This window comes from Mus musculus, chromosome 16, assembly GCF_000001635.26.
Source record: "Mus musculus strain C57BL/6J chromosome 16, GRCm38.p6 C57BL/6J".
Lineage (NCBI taxonomy): Eukaryota > Metazoa > Chordata > Mammalia > Rodentia > Muridae > Mus > Mus musculus.
This window is the reverse complement of record NC_000082.6, coordinates 42,536,307-42,560,206: the sequence shown is the minus strand read 5'-3', so window position 1 is coordinate 42,560,206 and position 23,900 is coordinate 42,536,307.

Genomic DNA, 23,900 nt, shown 5'->3' with positions numbered 1-23,900 from the left:
AGAATTCGAATTGATCCATTCCTATCTCCTTGTACTAAGGTCAAATCTAAGTGGATTAAGGAACTCCACATAAAACCAGAGACACTGAAACTTATAGAGGAGAAAGTAGGGAAAAGCCTTGAAGATATACTTACAGGGGAAAATTTCCTGAATGGAACAGCAATGGCTTGTGCTGTAAGATTGAGAATCAATAAATGAGACCTCATAAAGTTACAAAGCTTCTGCAAGGCAAAAGACATTGTCAACAAGACAAAAAGACTACCAACAGAGTGGGAAAGGATCTTTACCTCCTAAATCAGATAGGGGACTAATATCCAATATATATAAAGAACTCAAAAAGGTGGACTCCAGAAAATCAAATAACCCCATTAAAAATGAGGCTCAGAGCTAAACAAAGAATTCTCACCTGAAGAATACTGAATGGCAGAGAGGCACCTGAAAAAATGTTCAGCATTCTTAATCATCAGGGAAATGCAAATCAAAACAACCCTGAGATTCCACCTTACACCAGTCAGAATGGCTAAGATCAAAAATTCAGATGACAGCAGATGCTGGTGAGGATGTGGAGAAAGAGGAACACTCCTCCATTATTGGTGGGATTGCAAGCTTGTACAACCACTCTGGAAATCAGTCTGGCGATTCCTCAGTAAATTGGACAAAGTGCTACAGGAGGATCCCGCAATACTCTCCTGGGCATATATCCAGAAGATGTTCCAACCGGTAAGAAGGACACATGCTCCACTATGTTCATAGCAGCCTTATTTATAATAGTCAGAAGCTGGAAAGAACCCAGATGCCCCTCAACAGAGGAATGGAGACAGAAAATATGGTACATCTGCACAATGGAATACTACTCAGCTATTAAAAAGAATGAATTTATGAAATTCCTAGGCAAATGGATAGTCCTGGAGGGCATCATTCTGAGTGAGGTAACCCAATCACAAAAGAACTCAAATGATATGTTCTTACTGATAAGTGGATATTAGGCCAGAAACTTAGGATACACAAGATATAAGATACAATTTGCTAAACACATGAAACTCAAGAAGAACAAAGACCAAAGTGTGGACAATTTGTCCCTTCCTAGAAATGGGAACAAAACACCCATGGAAGGAATTACAGAGACAAAATTTGGAGCTGTGACAAAAGGATGGACCATCTAGTGATTGCCACATCCAGGGATCCATCCCATAATCAACTTCCAAATGCTGACACCATTGCATACACTAGCAAGATTTTGCTGTAAGGACCCAGATATAGCTGTCTCTTGTGAGACTATGCCGGGGCCTAGCAAACACAGAAGTGGATGCTCACAGTCAGCTATTGGATGGATCACAGGGCCCCCAATGGAAGAGCTAGAGAAAGTACCCAAGGAGCTAAAGGGATCTGCAACCCTATAGGTAGAACAACATTACAAACTAACCAGTATCCCGGAGCTCTTGACTCTAGCTGCATATGTATCAAAAGATGGCCTAGTCTGCCATCACTTGAAAGAAAGGCCCATTGGACTTGCAAACTTTATATGCCCCAGTACAGGGGAATGCCAGGGCCAAAAAGTGGGAGTGAGGGGGTAGGGGAGTGTGGGGGAGGGTATGGGGGACTTTTGGGATAGCATTGGAAATGTAAATGAGGAAAATACCTAATAAAAATATTTAAAAACAAAGAAAAAGCTGTCTTTTTTTCCACTGAATGGTTTTAGCTCCCTTGTCAAAGATCAAGTGACCATAGGTGTGTGGGTTCATTTCTGGGTCTTCAGTTCTATTCCATTGGTCTACTTGTCTGTTGCTATACCAGTACCATGCAGTTTTTATCACAATTGCTCTGTAGTACAGCTTTAGGTCAGGCATGGTGATTCCACCAGAGGTTCTTTTATCCTTGAGAAGAGTTCTTGCTATCCTCGGTTTTTTGTTATTCCAGATGAATCTGCAGATTGCCCTTTCTAATTCGTTGAAGAATTGAGTTGGAATTTTGATGGGGATTGCATTGAATCTGTAGAGTGCTTCTGGCAACATAGCCATTTTTTCAACGTTGATCCTGCCAATCCATGAGCATGGGAGATCTTTCTATTTTCTGAGATCTTTAATTCCTTTCTTCAGAGAGTTGAAGTTCTTATCATACAGATCTTTCACTTCCTTAGTTAGAGTCATGCCAAGGTATTTTATATTATTTGTGACTATTGAGATGGGTGTTGTTTCCCTAATTTCTTTCTCAGCCTGTTTATTCTTTGTGTACAGAAAGGCCATTGACTTGTTTGAGTTTATTTTATATCCAGCTACTTCATTGAAGCTGTTTATCAGGCTTAGGAGTTCGCTGGTGGAATTTTTAGGGTCACTTATATATACTGTCATATTATCTGCAAAAAGTGATATTTTGACTTCTTCCTTTCCAATTTGTATCCCCTTGATCTTCTTTTGTTGTCTAATTTCTCTGGCTAGGACTTCAAGTACAATGTTGAATAGGTAGGGAGAAAGTGGGCAGCCTTGTCTAGTCCCTGATTTTAGTGGGATTGCTTCCAGCTTCTCATCATTTACTTTGATATTGGCTACTGGTTTGCTGTAGATTGCTTTTATCATGTTTAGGAATCTGCCTTGAATTCCTGATCTTTCCAAGCCTTTTATCATGAATGGGTGTTGGATTTTGTCAAATGCTTTCTCCTTATCTAAGGAGATGATCATGTGGTTTTGTCTTTGAGTTTGTTTATATCCAGGATTACATTGATGGATTTCCGTATATTAAACCATCCCTGCATCCCTGGAATAAAACCTACTTGGTCAGGATGGATGATTGTTTTGATGTGTTCTTGGATTCGGTTAGCGAGAATTTTATTGAGTATTTTTGCATAGATATTCATAAGGGAAATTGGTCTGATGTTCTCTCTCTTTGTTGGATCTTTCTGTGGTTTAGGTATGAGAGTAATTGTGGCTTCATAGAATGAGTTGGGTCGAGTACCTTCTACTTCTATTTTGTGGAATAGCTTCTGCAGAACTGGAATTAGATAATCTTTGAAGGTCTGATAGAACTCTGTACTAAACCCATCTGGTCCTGGGCTTTTTTTGGTTGGGAGACTATTAATGACTGCTTCTATTTCTTGAGGGAATATGGGACTGTTTAGATCATTAACTTAATCCTGATTACCTTTGGTACCTGGTATATGTCAAGAAATTTGTCCATTTCGTCCAGGTTTTCCAGTTTTGTTGAGTATAGCCTTTTGTAGAAGGATCTGATGGTGTTTTCGACTTCTTCAGTATCTGTTGTTATGTCTCCCTTTTCATTTCTGATTTTGTTAATTAGGATGCTGTCCCTGTGCCCTCTCGTTAGTCTGGCTAAGGGTTTATCTCTCTTGTTGATTTTCTCAAAGAACCAACTCCTCGTTTGGTTTAATCTTTGAATAGTTCTTCTTGTTTCTACTTGGTTGATTTCGCCCCTGAGTTTGATTATTTCCTGCTGTCTATTCCTCTTGGGTGAATTTGCTTCCTATTTTTTCTAGAGCTTTTAGGTGTGTTGTCAAGCTGCTAGTGTGTGGTCTCTCTACTTTCTTTTTGGAGGCACTCAGAGCTATGAGTTTCCCTCTTAGAAATGCTTTCATTGTGTCCCATAAGTTTAGGTATGTTGTGGCTTCATTTTCATTAAACTCTAAAAAGTCTTCAATTTCTTTCTTTATTCCTTCCTTGACCAAGGTATCATTGAGAAGAGTGTTGCTCAGTTTCCATGTGAATGTTGGCTTTCCATTATTTATGTTGTTATTGAAGATCAGCCTTTGTCCATGGTGGTCTGATAGGATGCATGGGACAATTTCAATATTTTTGTATCTGTTGAGGCCTGTTTTGTGACCAATTATAAGGTCAATTTTGGAGAAGGTCCCGTGAGGTGCTGAGAAGAAGGTATATCCTTTTGTTTTAGGATAAAATGTTCTGTAGATATCTGTCAGGTCCATTTGTTTCATAACTTCTGTTAGTTTCACTGTGTCCCTGTTCAGTTTCTGTTTCCATGATCTGTCCATTGATGAAAGTGGTGTGTTGAAGTCTCCCACTATTATTGTGTGAGGTGCAATGTGTGCTTTTAGCTTTACTAAAGTTTCTTTAATGAATGTGGCTGCCCTTGCATTTGGAGCGTAGATATTCAGATTTGAGAGTATCTCTTGGAGGATTTTACCTTTGATGAGTATGAAGTGTCCCTCCTTGTCTTTTTTGATAACTTTGGGTTCGAAGTGGATTTTATTCGATATTAGAATGGCTACTCCAGCTTGTTTCTTCAGACCATTTGCTTGGAAAATTGTTTTCCAGCCTTTCACTCTGAGGTAGTATCTGTCTTTTTCACTGAGATGGGTTTCATGTAAGCAGCAGAATGTTGGGTCCTGTTTGTATAGCCAGTTAGTCTGTCTTTTTATTGGGGAACTGAGTCCATTGATATTAAGAGATATTAAGGAAAAGTAATTGTTGCTTCCTATTATTTTTGTTGTTAGAGTTGGCATTCTGTTCTTGTGGCTATCTTCTTTTTGGTTTGTTGATGGATTACTTTCTTGCTTTTTCTAGAGCATGGTTTCCATCCTTGTATTTGTTTATTTCTGTTATTATCCTTTGGAGGGCTGGATTCTTGGAAAGATAATGCGTGAATTTGGTTTTGTCATGGAATACTTTGGTTTCTCCATCTATGGTAATTGAGAGTTTGGCCGGGTATAGTAGCCTGGACTGGCATTTGTGTTCTCTTAGGGTCTGTATAACATCTGTCCAGGATCTTCTGGCTTTCATAGTCTCTGGTCAAAATCTGGTGTAATTCTGATAGGCTAGCCTTTATATGTTACTTGACATTTTTCCCTTACTGCTTTTAATATTTTCTTTTTATTTAGTGCATTTGTTGTTCTGATTATTATGTGTTTGGAGGAATTTCTTTTCTGGTCCAGTCTATTTGGAGTTCTGTAGGTTTCTTGTATGTTCATGGGCATCTCTTTCTTTAGGTTTGGGAAGTTTTCTTTTATAATTTTGTTGAATATATTTGCTGGCCCTTTAAGTTGAAAATCGTCATTCTCATCGACTCCTATTATCTGTAGGTTTGGTCTTCTCAATGTGTCCTGGATTTCCTGGATGTTTTGAGTTAGGGTCTTTTTGCATTTTGCATTTTGCATTTTCTTTGATTGTTGTGCTGATGTTCTCTATGGAATCTTCTGCACCTGAGATTCTCTCTTCCATCTCTTGTATTCTGTTGCTGATGATCGCATCAATGTTTCCAGATTTCTTTCCTAGGTTTTCTATCTCCAAAGTTGCCTCAGTTTGGGTTTTTTTCATTGTGTCTACTTCCCTTTTTAGGTCTTGGATGGTTTTATTCAATTCCATCACCTGTTCGGTCATGTTTTCCTGCAATTCTTTAAGGGATTTTGTGCTTCTTCTTTAAGGTCTTCTACCTGTTTAGCAGTGTTCTCCTGTATTTCTTTAAGTGAGTTATTAAAGTCCTTCTTGATGTCCTCTACCACCATCATGAGATAGGCTTTTAAATCTGGGACTATCTTTTTGGGTGTGTTGGGGTGCCCAGGCCTGGGTGGGGTGGGAGTGCTGCGTTCTGATGATTGTGAGTGGTCTTGATTTCTACTAGTAAGATTCTTATATTTGCCTTTCGCCATCTGGTAATCTCTGGAGTTAGTTGTTGTAGTTGTCTCTGGTTAGAGCTTGTTCCTTAGGTGATTATGTTCGCCTCTATCAGCAGACCTGGGAGACTAGCTCTCTCCTCTGAATTGCAGTGTTCAGAGTACTCTCTGCAGGCAAGCTCTCCTCTTGCAGGGAATGTGCCCAGATATCTGGTGTACGAACCTGTATCCTGGCAGAAGTTGTGATCCACTCACAAGAGGTCTTAAGATCCTGTGGAGGGACCTGTGGGTACCTTGCGGATGTCCGCAGAATCTGCGCGCCCAAGGGACCCAGATGCTGGCATGGACCGGAAGGGTTTCCTCTCCCTTTAGTGTTGGTGTTCTCTCTGAGTTTCTCTGTCTCTGTCTTTCTCCTCTCTCTTTGTCTGTCTGTCTGTCTGTCTGCCTGCCTGCCTGTCTGTCTGTCTGTCTGTCTCTGTCTCTTTCTCCTTCTCTCTCTGCTCTTTAAGGAGACCATCTCTTCCCAGGAGGGAGATCTCATGACTATTAGCTATCTCACAATTCTACCATTGGTAAGGGGAAACACATATCTCTTCATAAATTTCAGTTATAAAGACTCCCAGTAGGGCTCCCTGATTAGCATTATCCTATTTTGTTTGTTTATTTATTTATTTATTTATTTATTTATTTATTTATTTATTGTATAATTCTGGGGATCAAATGCATGGCCTCAGCATTCTGCCATGGAGCTATCCCCAGCTTTAAGCCTTTGTGCAAGAACACTTTGGTTGGAACCTTACACCCAATGAACCAAATGATGGTGCAAAGAGAACTGTTTCCTCAGCTGGGAAAAAAGACAGATATAAGTTGAACCATCAATAATTACAAGTCACATACCAGATTGGTCATCAGAACAACAGACATAAGAAACCATGCCTGAAAAGTGTACCTTCAAATAGGGCATTTTATTTTGTTTGTTTTCCTGCTAAGCCAAAGGCTAAGGCCAGCCAACCCAAGATCTATACATTTATGGGATCAAGAATCCTTCGACCTGTGTTCTCCTTATTGCTTCCTGTGGTCCATCCACACTCTCCTTCCTGGGTTGTTTGTTTGTTTGTTTATCTGTTTGCTGTTATTTATAACAAAATTGTTTTTGTATAATATATTTTGATTATGTTTTCTTTCTCTCCAACTCCTCCCTCTTCCTACCTACCTCCTTCCCCATCTAACTATATTCTCTCTCTCTGTCTCTCTCGCTCTCTCTCAAAAAAATTATAAAGACTTCCAACCACCCTCCACAAGAAACAAAACAAAACAACAATAAAAAAACCAAGACAGCTCCCCAAACACAAAAATGAAAATCAAAACAAACAGAAAAAGGACCAATAGGACAGGAATATAGTATACAGAATACTATTGAATTAATTTGATGTTGCTCATCAATTCCTGGGCATGTGGCCTGCTCTAGAGTGTGATTGATACACCCAGAGATACTTATTGGAGAAAACTCATTTTCTCCTTCCAGAAGGTATCAACTTTTCCCTCTCTGCTGGGGCCCTGTCTGGCTTGAACTTGTACAGGTCTTGTGTTTGCGGCCACTATCTCTGTGAGTTCATATATACATCTGTCCTGTTGGGCCTGGAACATACTCTTTCCTTGAAGTCATCCATCACCTCTGACTTTTGCAACCTTTTTGCTTCCTCTTCTGCATAGATCCCTGAGACTTGAGGAGAGGGGTTTGATGAATTCACCCCATTTAGGATTTAGTGCTTCAAAGTCACTCATTCTCTGAATGTTGTTGGAGTTAATTACCATCTGCTGGAAGATGCAGCTTCTCTGATGTGGGTTACACAAGACACTAATCTACGACTATAGCACTATGTCATTAGGAGTCATTTTATTGATGTGTTCCTTACCAGAACAATAGTAGTATGTTTTCCCTTAGGCCTATGGCCTATCTAGTCTCACATTCTTGGCCGCTTTAGCAATTTCAGGTATGTTTTCTATTTCGTGGAGGATTAAAACAGAATTGGATATGGAAGGGGAGAATAGAGGAGGGAATATGGGGAAAAATAACTAACATTAAAGGTTTTTGAAAAATTCATATGGAAACCTATTCTTATAGAAACTTACACACCATGCACACGTGCAAACACACACACACACACACACACACACACACACACATTTGCATGCACATGCACAATACAAATAGGAAGACAGATATAGAGAGAGGGAAAGAGAGCTTAAATGGAGTTGCCTTATAAAGGGAAAACAATTCCCTTACTAAACATTATATGCTACTAATCAAAATCCTAGAAGGAGTAATTAACTGCATCTTTTGGAGTTATTGGATCAGTGTGGTCATATAGATCTCCACAAAATGTCACAGATCATTGCCAACGCCATTGGTACCTGTAGAACTTGATGGAAAGAGCCTATCACTGAAACCATCATGTACTTGCATCATAGAACATGGAGAAATCCATCTTGTACTAAACTGGAAGCATCATCCTTATTGGCTAGCATTCCTTGTGCCAGAAGATGCTCTGAATACTACTGAAGGAGAAAAGAAATCATCAGTTGTACCCAGCTGTGAACCCTAAGGGCTACAATAATGAACTGCCTGGCAAGAGGTAACCATAGCACAATAATGGCATGGATAGGTTATGGAAGTAACCAATAATTTTTGATTGGATTTAAGGTCCATTCCATGAGATGGAACACATACTCAACATTGTTAGTGAGGTCAAGAAACTGAGGCTAGATTGATCACAAATCAGGGAGAAAACCTACCGCTATTCTGATAGATGAACACAGCAATAAAATGATTCGTGATATTGTCATACCCACAGATGGACGCATCACTCAGCCCTCATCAGAGATGCTTCTTCTTGCTAGAGGTGGCTATTATCTCAGTAACCTACAACCAGTCAGTTGAAGAGAATAAGTCTCTGGAATGCTTGACCCTAAATGAAATGTTTACATCACAGCCCTCCCGGGATCTATACTAAAGAGGAAACAGAAGGAATGTCAGAAACAGAGGTGATGGGTGACGACAAGAACACTGATTTTTAGACACCACGGGAGCACATGCACATGTGAATTCATAGACACTGTGACAGCATGCACAAACCCCACACAAGCTCAAGCCATACAGAATCCCAGTATGGCGGAGGTTAGATGGATGTGAAGTCCAGCACATAGCTGAACATCTATTGGCTATTGATTGGTTCTGGTAAAGGGCAAGTTGGTTGTATTCAGTGGAGTGACACCTGGTATACTGACCACACTCCAGGGCAGAACAAATGCCTAGGAATAGTTAACCAACATAAGCTTGATTTTATGGTTTTTAAATCCAATTAAGTGATCAAAATATCCATTTGTTTTTTATTTGTTTTATGAAGACATAATATGTAGATGAGTGAGTGGATAGGGAGTTCTAGAGGTCTGGCAGTAGAGGTGCCAGATGAATAGGTGGAGGGATGAATAGGATCAAAGTACCTTGTATGAATCTCTGCATCTGTTTCCACCCATTGCTGGATGGAGCCTCTCTGATAATGATTATGCTAGGCTCCTGTTTATGAGCATGGCAGAATGTCATTAGGATCAGTTTCTCTCCCACTATGCTCTTTTTGTCAGGGATGTTTGGTTCTATTCTAGGTCTCTGGGCTATGCAGCCTTTGGTTCCCTGCCCTCCAGGCAATGCTGGGGATGGGCTTCCTCTAGTGGTATGGGTCACAAGCTGGAGCAATCTTTGGTTGGCCACTCCTACAATTTCTGTGCTGCTTTTACCCCAGCACATTTTGCAGTCAGGACAAATTGTGTAGGTCAAACGTTTTGTGTGGCTTGGTGTGCCAATGTCTCCACTGGAAGTCATACCTAGTTACAGGAGATGGTCTATTCATGCTCCTTATCCCCATTACTAGAATGCTTCAATTCCTGGGACTTCCATTGTCTCAGGTTTCTCCCTTACCCTGGAAATGCCCACAAATTCCAGTTGTCTTTTACAGTACTCTTTCCCTCCATCCTCCCTTTACATGGTATCTCTCCCCTCTCCCCCCAGCACAGATGCAGAGGCCCAAGGTCAAATATTAGGAGGAGCTGGGGAATCTTGCAAAAGAAGGGGAAGAAGGATTATAAGAGCCAGGTGGGTAAAGGATATTACATGCAAAAACACAGAATCAACTAACCTGGGCTCACAGGGCTTCAAAGAGACTGAATCAACAATCAGGGAGTCTGCATGAGTCTGACTTAGGCCCTCTGTGTATATGTTATGGCTGCGTACCTTGGTCTTCTTGTTGGACTCCGAACAGTGAGATTAAGGGCTGTCTCTGATGCTTTTGCCTGCCTTTGGGACCCTTTCCTCCTACTGTGTTGCCTCATCCAGTCTCAATACAAGTCTCGTTGAAACTTGACGTATCATGTTTGCTTGACATCTCTGGAAGCCTCCCCCCTTTTACTGAAGAGAAACAACTAGTGTATGTTTATGGGAAGAACTAAGAGAAAGGAAGGAGAGGATAAACAGCAGATGGGGTATAATATAGGAGAATAAATTAAAAAATTAAAAGAAAATAAAAAGTACATTGTATTGTATGAATATTTTAAATACTATAAAGAATGTAAAACCACTTTTCAAAAAGTATAGCTTCAGATCAACACGTCAGAATCTCCTGAGAATATGTTAGAAATGACAATTTTTAATGGTTCTTTTCTGTTCTTTCAAGTTAGAAAGTCTGGAGCAGGCTCAGGGATTTTTGTCTTAACAATGCCTTCAGGAGACTTGGCCTGAGAGCCCCAGCTTTAGGACATTTGCATAGCCAAGTGGTTTCAGCTGAAATGTAACTGGACACCTATGGGGAGTTACAGCCCTCTGCTCTGGAGTATTAGGGATTAAATGACCAATGGGTTTTTTGTCATCACTTGCAGCTCTAAAGGGGTTCTCAGAATGTTAAGTCCACAGTTCTTTAAATATAGGATAATCTTAGTAAACCAGAATGAATTGGCTATTATAAGATATTTCTACTGCTTGTATTTAAACACACACACACACACACACAGAGAAAGAGAGAAATTTAAAACAATTAATTTGTCATCTTATGCTTTTGCAAGTCATCCCCTAAACAGATGTCACTAAGATAAAATCAGTGTTAGCTGAGGGGAGTTGTGTTTCTTTCTAGGGACTTGCAGAGAATCTATTTCCTTGACTTCCACATGTCCAGAGCCTACTTTACTTCACCCTTAAAGCTAGTAACAGTACATCTCAGTGACCATTCTTCTGTGCTCACATCTCTCTCTCATCATAGCCAGAGAAGGTTCTTCAGTTGCTAGGATAGTAGATCCTGAACTTAGTTGATTTTCCAAAGTCTTTTTTGCCATTTAAGGAACCATATTCCCAGGACCTGGGACTTAAGACACAGACATCTTGGAGAGCATTTACTCTGCCTACCCCCATTAACATAAATGGAAGGCTGGGGTGGAGGACTTTTCAGTATGAAAAGCAGAAAAGTCTTGGACCAAAACCCAGGTCAAGGTGATCCCTTAATTGGAGAGCAGGGTACAGAGGAGAGTGACATTATTGTGATGGAGGTCACATCATGCAGTGTTGAGAGACCCTGGGCCAATCTCTGTATCTGTGCAGAAGTGCTGAGGCAGATCTGCATTCCTTGGTGAACAAGTCCTTGATTTTGTGTGACCTAGCTCTAGCTTTCTCATTCCCGTGCTGTGACAGGACCTTGAAGTTGGAGACCTTTTTCCTCATGGCGAGGATAACCATACTAATTTATTGCTAATCACTAACCACGAGTCATTCATTGTTGCTTATAAAATGCCACATTAACTACTGCTCTCATTGAGTTATCCAGTTCCGATAGGAGCAAAAACAAATCACGACATTAATTGTCTGAATCTGGCTCTGTGTTGTGAGATCAGCATGTGATCAGGGTCTCGCTGAGTCCTAAAGAGAGATGGTGAGACACAGTCACAGGAAGGCAGGCTATAGCACCAGCTCTTGCAGGGAAGCAATGTTCCATGAGTATTTTACTATGTATAGTATTTGTCCTTTGTAAACATCTAGCTGTCTTTAGTTCTGCCATCTATTTGGATGAGGTTCCCTTTATTATATTCCCTTTACCAAACTTCCTTTACTATAGAAAGCTGGAAATGTAAGCATAGCCTATTAATTACACAGTTGAATTCTTGTGATGCAATGTCAAATCCCTTTGTTCGTATTGATCAGCTAGAATTTGAGTTGAGTAAAGATTTGGTTTCCATAAGGTGACAAGTACCAGACTACATTAGGGCCCAGCTGCTCCTCTGTCAGAGAGAAAGCATGGCCATTAGAGCAAAAGATAGATGCTGAGAATTCAAATCTAAATTCCATTACTTGTGCATCTTAGAGGTTTTTCTATTTTTCCTATTTTTATCCTCTTACTTTTAAAGCTATATATTAATGTCTAATATTTATTATGATTAAGGAATAACATATTAAGTTATATTAATCTAAGAATCTGGCACCCCAAGGGTCATAGCTCAAATGGATAGCAGTTACTAATATCATTACAATAGGTAATGATGCTAAATATTTCTGATAATGGGTTTGTCCAAGTGCTTTAGCAATGCTGTAGCTATTTTCACTCTTTCCAAAGCTGTCTATTCAACAAGTTCTCTGTATTGTGTCAGGTTAAATATGAGAATGCTGGCTATGAAAACGAAAACCCCATCCTCCAGGAATTCACAGCCTCCCTGCAGAAGTGACACTCTCTTGAGCTGGAAGTCAAGGTGATGGTATTTGAGGGAGCAGAGTGCATGTGCACTTGGGAAGCAGTATGACTGAACTAAGCAAGGCAGAGAGATGAAACTAGTGCGATCTGAGCTGGGAGTCATTCCTCATTTGGCATTGCTGCAGGAAGTGACATCCTCTGATGGAGATATCAGTGGAAGATGGCAAGCCACTCTGTATCACTCTAGAGAATGTGGGACTTACCTGTGAATGGTGAGGAGCCACTAAGATTTTTAAGGAAGGAGTGGTCTGATGATGCGGATTTATTTTAAATATCAGCTATATATCATCCTAATTATTAATTTTGTACAATGATAACGATAAGAGAAATTTAAAAGTATTCTTGCACTTTAAATTGGATATAGTACTGAACTGATGACATAGCATGTACAGATTACTATGGATACTATATTTTTTAAGAAAGACAATAATGTATGACTTTGAATCTATGACAGTGTAGGTTCTGATGATCAGCTTTTTTACTGTTACCCACTGTTATTTGAAACCCATAAGGTATCAAAAGAAATGTAGTCATAACCTTCTGAAAGAATTTCAAATTTTTAGTCTTGTCATTGCCGTTTTGTGTTTTCTTTTAAATTTATCTTGACATCTGGGCTAGAGGGTAGCTCTTCGACTGATGGTGACATCTGTCAGACTTTGAGATGTTTGGAAGACTTAGTATTTTGGGATGGTAGGAGAGGCCGAGTGGCCAAGGGAAGGGCCTGTCTTGGCACATGATTGCAGTGGCAACACCTCAGGTTACTTCCAGTGGCAGCAGGAAATACTGGTAACCCTGGCAACAGAGCTCTAGCCCTTCCCACCTTCTTTTAATTGAAACAGCTGTTGCTAGGATACAGTCTAATGAAAAAGAAAAAAATCGGGAAAAGAGAGGGAGAAAGTGTTTGAGAGAAAGAGAATGGAAGGGGTTGAGAGAAGGGACAAAGAGAAATAAGAAGTCTTGAAAGAGAGAAAAAGGAGGGGCCATGGCGTGGGAACAGTAAGTGGTTCCAGAAGGGAGACTTACTGACACAAGGTTGTTGTATTGTTGTAAAAATTAGCATGGGGTGGGAGGAGGAGTGGAATGCTAATTTCGAGCTTACTAAAAATCAATAATTCATACTTCATTTTGATTTTGAGTTTTCTCAAGTAAGCTACTTATCTTTAATGTGGGTATCTTCACAGTGCGGTGTAAGGGCTCATTAGGTTTCCTTCCCTTATTTTTCATCAATTCTCAACCTCCATCAGGGCTCTTTCTTCAGTTGCCTCGTTTTTCCACTCTAGCCTGAAAATAATATATCTGCAGAGACTAGCACTGAATTAAAATTCAGTGACCGTTCCTCTGTCAGAGGCCACAGGAAGAGTTTCCCGGGTGTCAAGGAAGAGTCATGACCCTGTCATCCACACTTCTGCTCTCATGCTCCTTCCTCCCCGCCACCCCCACATCCATACAGATGCCTGGATAGTGGGCAGAGATGAATAGTTTAAGCAGCCGACATCCTCGGAGTTCAGGGGAAAGGTTATGATTGCTTTGGACAACGGTAGCTTTTGTCACACCATGCAAAGACTAACGCGTCATAAGAACTGCCCAGCTTCTCTCATCAAGGGTATGGGTCAGAATCAATCACTATGAGCACACTCAGAATTTCCAGAAAACAAATGTGCCCCAAGATAGAGACGACTTCCAACAAACGTAAGGGTTTCTGTGTGCTTGTTTGTGGTGGGGTGTGTCTAATAGCACCTAGAACACTAAGATCACGGTGGGTGCTTAGTAAGTACTGATGGGTAAATGTGGGGTGGGAAAGAAAAATAAAACAACCTCCTCTACCTTACTGGACAACAGTAACCTCACATTTCCAATCTAAGAGTCACAGTCACCTAGCTCAAACCCCTCAGGTTCAGTTCATTATCAGAATGCTCTTCTCACAACAGTGATAGATTCAAGGATAAGTCTATGACTGGATCAAACTGGTAGGACTAATTTCCAGCTAGAAACTTGTCATTTTCTCACTTTCTCCCCACTGGATGTAAAGGGGCCATTGTTTCTGTTTTGTAGCCATTTATGAGCATTGGAGCATAAGGATGAGTTAATTCTAATCAAGTAGAGCAGAGAAAGTCATTTTCCCTAATGACTATGCCCAAGCCCCTTCAAAGCCACAGAAATTGGATGAGGGAGACCATCCCCCAGCCTCCACTGGAGCCACAGGTACACAGATATTTGGAGAGGCTCCTTTCCCCATGTACCTGGAAATTTTCTACCTGGAAATTGCTTTTGTGTTTCTGCTTTACCAAATTTCTAAAAAGTCAACTAACTAACTAGCTAACTATATAACTAACCAACTAACCAACCAACCTGCCAACCAGCTAACAAACAAACTAACTAACTAACACTCACCTGTGTTTGATTCTTCTAGTTGCTTCTGTCTGTACAGACTTGGCCTAAGTGCTAGAGCTTTGGCAGAGGGAGAGACTTCTTTCTCCATCATTATTTCCCACCCTCATATCTGCTCCTTATATTTTAGCCAGTGGTTCTTCTATAAAATCTCTTCTATTGGGTTGGAGAGATGCTCCATTGGGCAAAGTGCTTGAAGAACAAGCATGAGGACAATGATTCAGATCCCAAGGACCCATATAAATATCTGGTGGTATTTCTTTAATCCCAGACCACAGGGGGCAGAAACAGCAGATATCTGGAGCAAACTGGCTGGCTAGATTGAGGGTCTGAATCACTGAGTTCTAGATTTCAAGTGAGAAACTGCCCCAATATAAGGTGGAGTATAATAGAGAAACGTTGCATGTAGTTTTGTCTGCCTGCTTGGTGCTCCTGGCCAGTTGCACACCTGCCCAGGAGCTATCTCAGATCCTCATACAGAACACACAGGCACACGCACATGCACACTAGTTATTCTTAAAATGCCTTGGCTAATTCAATGACTGGGCACTCTTAAACCTTCCCCTGCTACACAAGGTCCAGTCAGGGAAGAGGCCACTTACCTGAAACATGGCTAATTGGCTTTATCTCCTCTCCTACTGCATCCCCTTCTCTCTCCCAATCCTCCCATCCTCTATCCTCCTATTGGTACAACTCTCATTGTCATGCCTTGTGCTCAGCCATTGACTACTGGCAACATTATTGATACATCAAAAAACAATTGAAGGCAAGGACCTTTACCATCAGTAAACACAGATTCCTAATCAAAGCATCAGAAACCCCCCACCCTATCCCCCCACCACCCAAAGAAAGACACTTGTGTCAACCTTAGGCCTTTATGTGTATGTACATCCACAGATCTGCGTGTGTACCTACACACATGCCAATACATATATACACATAATTCATACCACATTTATATACAAAAACACAAAGAGTAAGAAAAGTATCTCTTGTACAAAGGAAAATGAAGAACAAACACAAGAAGCTGTTCACACCCCAATTTACCAGAGCCATACAAAGGTATAAATGTATGTGAGTTTTAGGTAGGAATCAACCAGGGTCTAGAAACTGGGACACATGATGGTTAAATGAATAACGACCCCAATGAGCTCAAATATGTATTTGAATCCTTAGTCCCCAGTGTGTGGTGCTTATTGGGGGAGGATATGGAATTTTTAAGAGTTGTAACCTGGCTGGAGGAAGTATATCACTGGACCAAGCTTTGAGAGTTCATAGTCTTGTCCCACTTCCAGTTGAGTATCTGCTTCCTTAATGCGGATGGAGATGTGATCTCTCAGCTTCCTGCTCAGTCACCTGCTGTCATCTCTCCTCTATGATTTTCTGTCCCCCCACCCCAGTATGAACATGTGCTATAGAACTGTAAGCCAAAATAACCTTTTTCTTCTGAGTATGTTTTGGTCATAGTGTTTTATCACCACAACAAAACATAACTAAGACAGGAGAGATCATTTATTGCTAATATTCTATGGCTTGGACAATGCTTCTTGCTTTGTATAATCATCTTAAGAGTCATAATGTAATATTGTCTTGTCTTTAATTTCTATCAGGCACATACCTAAGGACTAGGTACTACCTTCATGTACACTAGAAATTTGAATATGTTAAGTTAAAGTAAACTAGTTGAGAGGGGGAGTAGGTACATCATAGATAAGTAAGATTTCAGGCAATGAGATTCACTACACAGAAACAAAATGGGAGATATGACATAGGGTCTCTGAATTGGTCAAAGCCTCCCTGAGCTAAGGTGGCTAAAGGAAGCTTTCAGAAGTGACAAGTGAGTCAGAATCTAAATGACTAGAAGGGTCTAATTCTGATAAAAGACAAGGCAGGTGCATGAAACAGAAAACTTTAAGTATGATAATCCCATGAAAGGAATGCACTTCAAATTCCAGAGAAAACCGGAAAACACCAATATCACTGAAGTCAAGAAAGGGCATGGGTATGGAGAGAAGAAAACGGTAAAGAGCTTTGAAGACTATGAGGAGAAGTTTGAGACAAGACAGGGCAAGAGAGCTCACTACCTGACTTAAAAGTCCTGTTAAGGAGACTGGTTTACAATGAGGCAAGCCTCCAAGGAAATTAGTACCATGGTATACTTGAGAATTGCTGATGTCTTGAACTAGGGAGAAATTGTAGGGGCTGTGAAGATTGGATGTGGCCAATGGCAAAAGTCTCAAGGTTATACAAGGCTTCCGTGCAACTGGGTGAATGAAGGTCAAGTAAAAGGAAGATCTGTGGAGATTAAAACCACATAATATGTGTTGAGTATAATGTTTAACATATTAAACTGTGATATAGGGAAAGGATATGAGGAGATAGGAATTTTAGGTTATGATGGTCTGTAAGGATAGAACTAAATGAGATCATGAAGAATGTAGATTGAGATTATCAAAGGACCTAAAAATCATCTCATCTAGAGCAATTGAAGCAGAGGAGGCAATTCAGACAAATTAGAAATCGACAAGTAAATTCATAGGCTGAGGAAACAAGCCAGCAGGCTATAGGTCAGAAAAGAAAAAAAAAAAAGAAAAGAAAAAGAAAAAGAAACTGTACTGAACCCAGCTCAGTGGTCGCTTGGATGTGTAGCATGCTGTGACTGTCGTAAGGGCAGTTCTAGCAGAGAAGTTGGCTAGAGAGAAAGCTGGACCGAGTAGGAGAGTACACAGAGAGGCAAGCAAGCAAAGGCTGTTCTTTCAAGAAGGTTTTCAATTGAAGGAAATAAAAAGTGATGGGATTTTTGCAAGAGGGTTTGGATTCAACCAGCACTTTTAGTTCAGTGGGTTGGAGGTGTTTAGACCAATTTTGAACATGAAACGGAATGCTGTAGCCTGAGCCTTCTGTTGACAACAATGGGATGTACAACAGTACTTACAGACTGTCTGCAAATAACATTAGGGGCCTAAGATCTGAGTCTCAATAGTGTGGTCCTAAGAGGTTAGGGTTTGATATGTTACTGCTTAACCCTGGCAACTCTAAGTTATAGAGAATTCAGTTTAGCCCACTGGAGCTCTCTTTATACGGTTTTTAATGCAGAGCCAGCCTTGTAGACTAATGAAAGGGCAAAGGTTTCCTGGATGATTTCAAACAAAACCCCAAATGCAAAGCAGACAAACAAAGCAAACAGCTTTATTCTAACCTTACTACAAGTAGCAAAACAAGACAGAACACAGGGATGACTAAAAACAAGCCACCCTGGCTGAAACAGTTTACCTTTTCATTTACCATTGCTTTGGGAGGAAAATTATTTACCTTTTTTTCTATTCAGGGATATGCTGCTTCAGGTTCTTTAAAGAATTGATGACATTGGTCTCATTAAAAAAAATTAAATAAAACATTTTATCTGTTATTGGCAAGTTCCCCATCCCCATACGGTAGAAATGAGAATTAACTTTAAGTTAGATGATTGTTCTTTAATCATTTAACTTGCTTTGCTGTTCCTGCTGCTGCTGATTAGGGGAATGTAAGCATTTTATTTGTCTGGGGAAGATGAGACTGGAGACATGCCTTAGACTGAAATGGTTAAGAGTGCTGTAGAGCATGCTTAGTGAATTCTATGGGTGATTTCCTTTGGAGAAATGCTTTTCTAAATCCAACTTTAGATTTCCCCTTGCCTACCCATTATTAGATTTCCTCACAGAATTTTGTGTACTTTCTCTTCAACAGTTGCTTGGAAGAACAGGAGGACTAGAGGGATTTGCTACCTGAAAACTGGAAAATATAGATTGTGTTTTGCACATAAAGCAAGGTCTATTATATTGGAGCTTTCTCCTTCTATGGTTTTCATCTAAGACTAAATTCCTGACAGGAAACATACTGTTACATTGTTGATTCTGTCTATTTTGGGAAATTATGAAGTTAGATTCTTAGAGTTAAAAGAATGATTTCCCCCTAAAATAATGAACGTGCATCCCTCTGACCCCACAGTTATTCTACAGAAAATGCAAATGTAAAACTGCAGTGAGAATTTAGAGGGAGGGCTATGGGATTGCATGAGAAAAAAGTTTTCTCCTTTTTATATAAAAAAAAAATCACTTGATCATAAGCTAGGGAGAGAACAATTTTAGGGAGGTAGTTAATTGGCCAAGTCACACAGATTTGGGGCAGAGACATTCAGAGCCAAGTATTGGTGTTAGGCTCTGATATCAGTCATATATGTAGCAAGTTCTGGATTCTTTATTATCCTTATGGGTTTTCAGGAAAGAAAAATATGGTAGGAGATAGTGTAAGGAAATTATTTTTTGTTAAAAAAATACACCAAGTAGCTATTGTTTGTGGAATTCTCCTAATGAGTAATTGGCAAAGTTTGTTGCCAACACCATATGAGTGTTACTTATTTGATTTCTCATTCATTCAATTTATTGAATAGTTTTATTTCTTAGAGTCCATGCTCTATAAGCCAAGTATTGTAAAAATGAATGAATGAATGAATAAACAAATAAGTAAATACAAGAGGTGAGAGAGCTTGAGTAAATGGCCTTTACAAAGTGATTCTAGAGGAAAAGAGACAGGCAGCCTTGTGGCTATCTGACGGAGAACATTCCAGGCAGAGAGAACAATTGTTGTGTCCCTGAAATAAAGATATTGCCACATATGTCTTGATTAGTGCGTATAGTAATACCATACACTGAGAAATTTAAAGACATAGAACTTTACTTCTTTTAATTTTGAGACCAGAAGTTAAGTTAAAGAATTGGCAACATCAGGGTCTGGGGAATCTGCTTTTCTCCCAGGACTGACCATCCTTTGGGGTCCTTCAGAGGAGATGGATGCCACATCCAAACGTGGACACTACAGGGCTTGTAGTAGAGTTTTACTTCTGTGAGCAGGCACCATGACTAAGGCATTGCTTATATGAACAACATTCAATTGGGGCTGGCTTACAGGTTCAGAAGTTCAGTCCATTATCATCAAGGTGGGATCATGGCAGTATCCAGACAGGCATGGTACAGGCAGAGCTGAGAGTTATACTTCTTCATCTGAAGCCTGCTAGAAGAAGAATGTTTTCATGCAGGTGGGGGGGGGGGTCCTCAAAACTCACCCCTACAGTGACACACTTCCACCACCAAGGTCACATCTACTCCAACTATGCCTCAACTCTTAATAGAGTCACTCCCTGGGCCAAGCATGTTCAAACCACCACAAGGTTTAATTTATCTCCTGGGTCCTTTCATAAAGCAATTAACATAATTTATAAGCATTCTATTCTAATGATTTAGTCAGCTTCTAAAGTTTCTACCTCTTTATGCCTTTACAGTGGGTTTCTAAGTTCTAATCTTTGAATTTTGGAGTAACACATACATTATGTCATCCCACTGTGTTTGAGTAGTAGTAATGAATTGAAAGGAAGTGGGAAGGAGTATTGGCTTCTCAATTTGATTCTCAGCATCTACAAGGCAGCTCGAAGCCATCTGTAACTTCAGTCCCAAGGGACCTGCACCCTGTTCTGCCCACTACCGCCACTGTACCCACATGGTGCATACACATACATACGTGCAAGCAAAAACACCCATATACTTTAAAAAAGGATAAAAGTTGTAAAGAGTTGAAAAGAATGTAATCATAGAAAAAAGCAGGCTTGTAAAACAGGCCAAAAAGTAAGGAGCCCCTGAGGGCATAACAGGCAGGTCTTCTTCAATTAAGGTAGGAGGGCACTTTTACCAGGTGGCATAACCTAACTTATATTTCAGAGGGACAATCGGCTGAGGAGTGGAAAGCAGACGGTAGGGAATAAGGGCGAAGCCAGGATGCCTTTGCAGACTTTGTGATAACCTAGATGAGGTCTGGCTTTATGCCACTCTTCCATTTCAGCCCACACTCTTTCCACCGCTCTTTGCCTTCAGACCGGTTTACTCATCAGTGTTAATAATGCTCTTCTTATCTGCCTCCATCAGCAAGAGCTGCCTCCGTTCATATAATAGATGAAATCACTATCGTGGTGTTGAAATGAATATAAAGAAATCTGGCCATGGGGAAAGGGACTGTGGTCTCCAGGTAATTACTAAACTTCAGAGCAGATGATCGTGAGTAGACTATATTCAATCACTAACACGGGTGTGTCCTTTGCAGTGGAGAGATCTGTAGATAAAACCAATCAGGAACCACAAAAAGCTTCATAGTGATAAAAATACACATCCAAGGAAGCATCTAACCTACAAAATACTTGATTCAGCTTAAATCCTTTTACTTCAAGATGAAACAAACATACATGAACAGAAATGCACTGTATGCCTCTCTCTCTCTCTCTCTCCCTCTCTCTCTCTCTCTCTCTCTCTCTCTCTCTCTCTCTCTCTCTCTCTGTGTGTGTGTGTGTGTTATGCCTTTTATTCCCTTTTTAAAACGATAGTATGTTTTTTCTTTAGTGTGCGTATGGTGGTGATAAATGATAGTTACTGTTAGTCAATATGCTTAGAGAAATAAAATGGAAGCACACTGTATCGATCATTAAATGTTTTCGACCTTGCTGTCCTGCTATTTTACTATTACGCAAATACAAACTACCCCTTTCAGAATACACCAGAGGAAGGGGAGCTACAATCCTCAGTGTGCTGGCCTGTGCCGAGTGAATGATGGTCCTAAGATTCTCAGTGGGTGTCAACACCAACAAGAAAGAGGCCACGGTTGTGATGCCCCCTGAAGTCTCCATATTGTTTGGATTTCTGTGATAGGAAGGAGGAATAGAAGTAATAAGTGCAATACAAACGATTGTTTCCTTTTGCATAAGTGTGTACAATAAAGACTCAGTTTTGGAAACTGTTCCCTAGACAGCTCCTGGCAGGTCTCTCAGCTCTGCTACAATGGTCATTTTCTGACTGCTCACATGCTGGGCCAAGCATGGAATTTTAGGTTATCCCTACAAAATTGTTAACATCTTCAGAGGAAACTGGGGTTTTCAAGGATATTAGGAACCTAAAATGTTCATCTAATTGAGAAAGCGGGATTCAAAAATCACAATGATCTGGCTCCTATTCTTTGCTCCCTGTTTATATTGCCTCAGAGTTCAACAAAGTCAGAGGCAGGTCTTGTAAGATTCAAAATGATTCCGCATAAAGACCTGGAAAGAATGATGCTCTAGCCGCCTCTCTTGAAAGATTCTTAGGGACAACACAAGCAGCAACTCTATGAACTGAATTGGAGCTGACCCTTATGTATTATTGCAATTGATATTTCAACTTACGTGAACAGCCAGTGGGCAGTTTAGTCAACTTCATAGTCTCTTGTCACTTCCTTGTGACTTTTCTTTTTACCATCCTTTGTGGCTTACTAGGTAGAGGAAACCCTTGAGGAGAAAAACTTGTTTGCTCTTACTCTACAGTCTAAAGTCTCCTTTCTTATTTGGACCAGCCTGGTAAACGTCTGTCTATTAATCCTATGCTCTGCTCCCCCAAGGGCTAAGTTAAAGACGAGAAGAGCTGCCTGGCCACTGTGGTGTTTCCCAAAGACTAATCTTTGGCCTCACATCAGCATGGCCTGAGTTACTTAGGTAAAAATTCACCTCTAGGGTTCCTTTCCAGATCCATCGAATTAGAATATTTTTAGATGGGCTCAAAATCTGAGCATTTCACAGTCAGCTATTGGATGGATCACAGGGCCCCCAATGGAGGAGCTAGAGAAAATACCCAAGGAGCTAAAGGGATCTGCAACCCTATAGGTGGAACAACATTATGAACTAACCAGAACCCCTGAGCTCTTGACTCTAGCTGCATATGTATCAAAAGATGGCCTAGTCGGCCATCACTGGAAAGAGAGGCCCATTGGACTTGCAAACTTTATATGCCCCAGTACAGGGGAATGCCAAGGCCAAAAAGTGGGAGTGGGTGGGTAGGGGAGTGGGGGGGGGGGGAGGGTATGGGGGACTTTTGGGATAGCATTGGAAATGTAAATGAGGAAAATACCTAATTAAAAAAAATCTGAGCATTTGGTAGTACTTCTAGAAGACTATGATCAGTTAGTTATGTAGTCTGTATTGCTGGGCTCTTGAGATGGAGGGAATCTCATCTTACAGCATTACCCATTTGTCCTGATCAAGCAGGATGAGAAGCTGATAGGAATAGGGGGCAGTGTGGTGACTTCCTTTGTATTAAGGATTATTTTTCTCCAGCTTGCAACTGACATTTATATTCATCCAGCTTTTCTTTTACTGTGGGTTCTTCATTCTTAGCAGATAGATCAGTTTTTCAAGTTGGTAGCTGTGGAGGTGACGCCTGTCTTCCTCCCCTTCTCCCTTGGCCAACTCATGTCTTTTTTTTTTTTTTTTTGGGCACATTCTTCTACCCCATAGTACCAGGTAAATGTCCTCTTTCCAATCTGGGTTGTACCTGCAGCATCATTTTGAACATGAATTATATATTTGGAATTTCCAGGGCTGCTTCTCAATTTGCTCTTCCTTGAACAGTGTGTAGATAAAATGGGCTGAAAGAGAGCAGGAAACAAGGGGCTATTCTGACCCAGGAGAGGGGACAGCTCATAAGCTCTCAAGGAAAAGTAACTGCTGATGTTCTACCTCCTCCACAGAGGCAAGCACATTGTCTTCTTCACCCTGAGGCTGACCTCAGAGCCCAGGTGCAGGCCTACAGCACCTCATCATTTTGTCACCAAGACTGCATCTGTCATAATCTCCTCTGTGAACCAAGTAATATCAATGTTTCTCCACACCTGGGGCTTGTCCCTGAGCAATGATCTCAGAAAGACAATCCTGAGGTTCCTTTTCTCTGTTACAAGATTGTTCTTATATGTCAAGTGTCCCTTTCTTTTCCCAGGAGGCAATGAGTTTAATGTTTGCAGAGCCCAGTGACATAAAGAATCTAAGGATCTGGTCTGAATTGCGTGTCCTGGCTCATCCTTCTGTGGGACCTTAGCCAAGGATCAGAATAGGTCACCATTCAATTTTCCAGTCATGAACGACAAATGGTAACCTAACACACTCCCTCCCAGCTCACGTGCACACACACTTATTTTGTGAGTATTTTCTTGAAGGATAGTAATAATAATGGGCTTGTCAGCTCTGAGCTAATTTTCTGCTTGGCCTGAGAACAACACTGGAATTGTTTAGTGCTCCACATAAAGGCTTCTGAGTTCCAGAGCTTAGATTG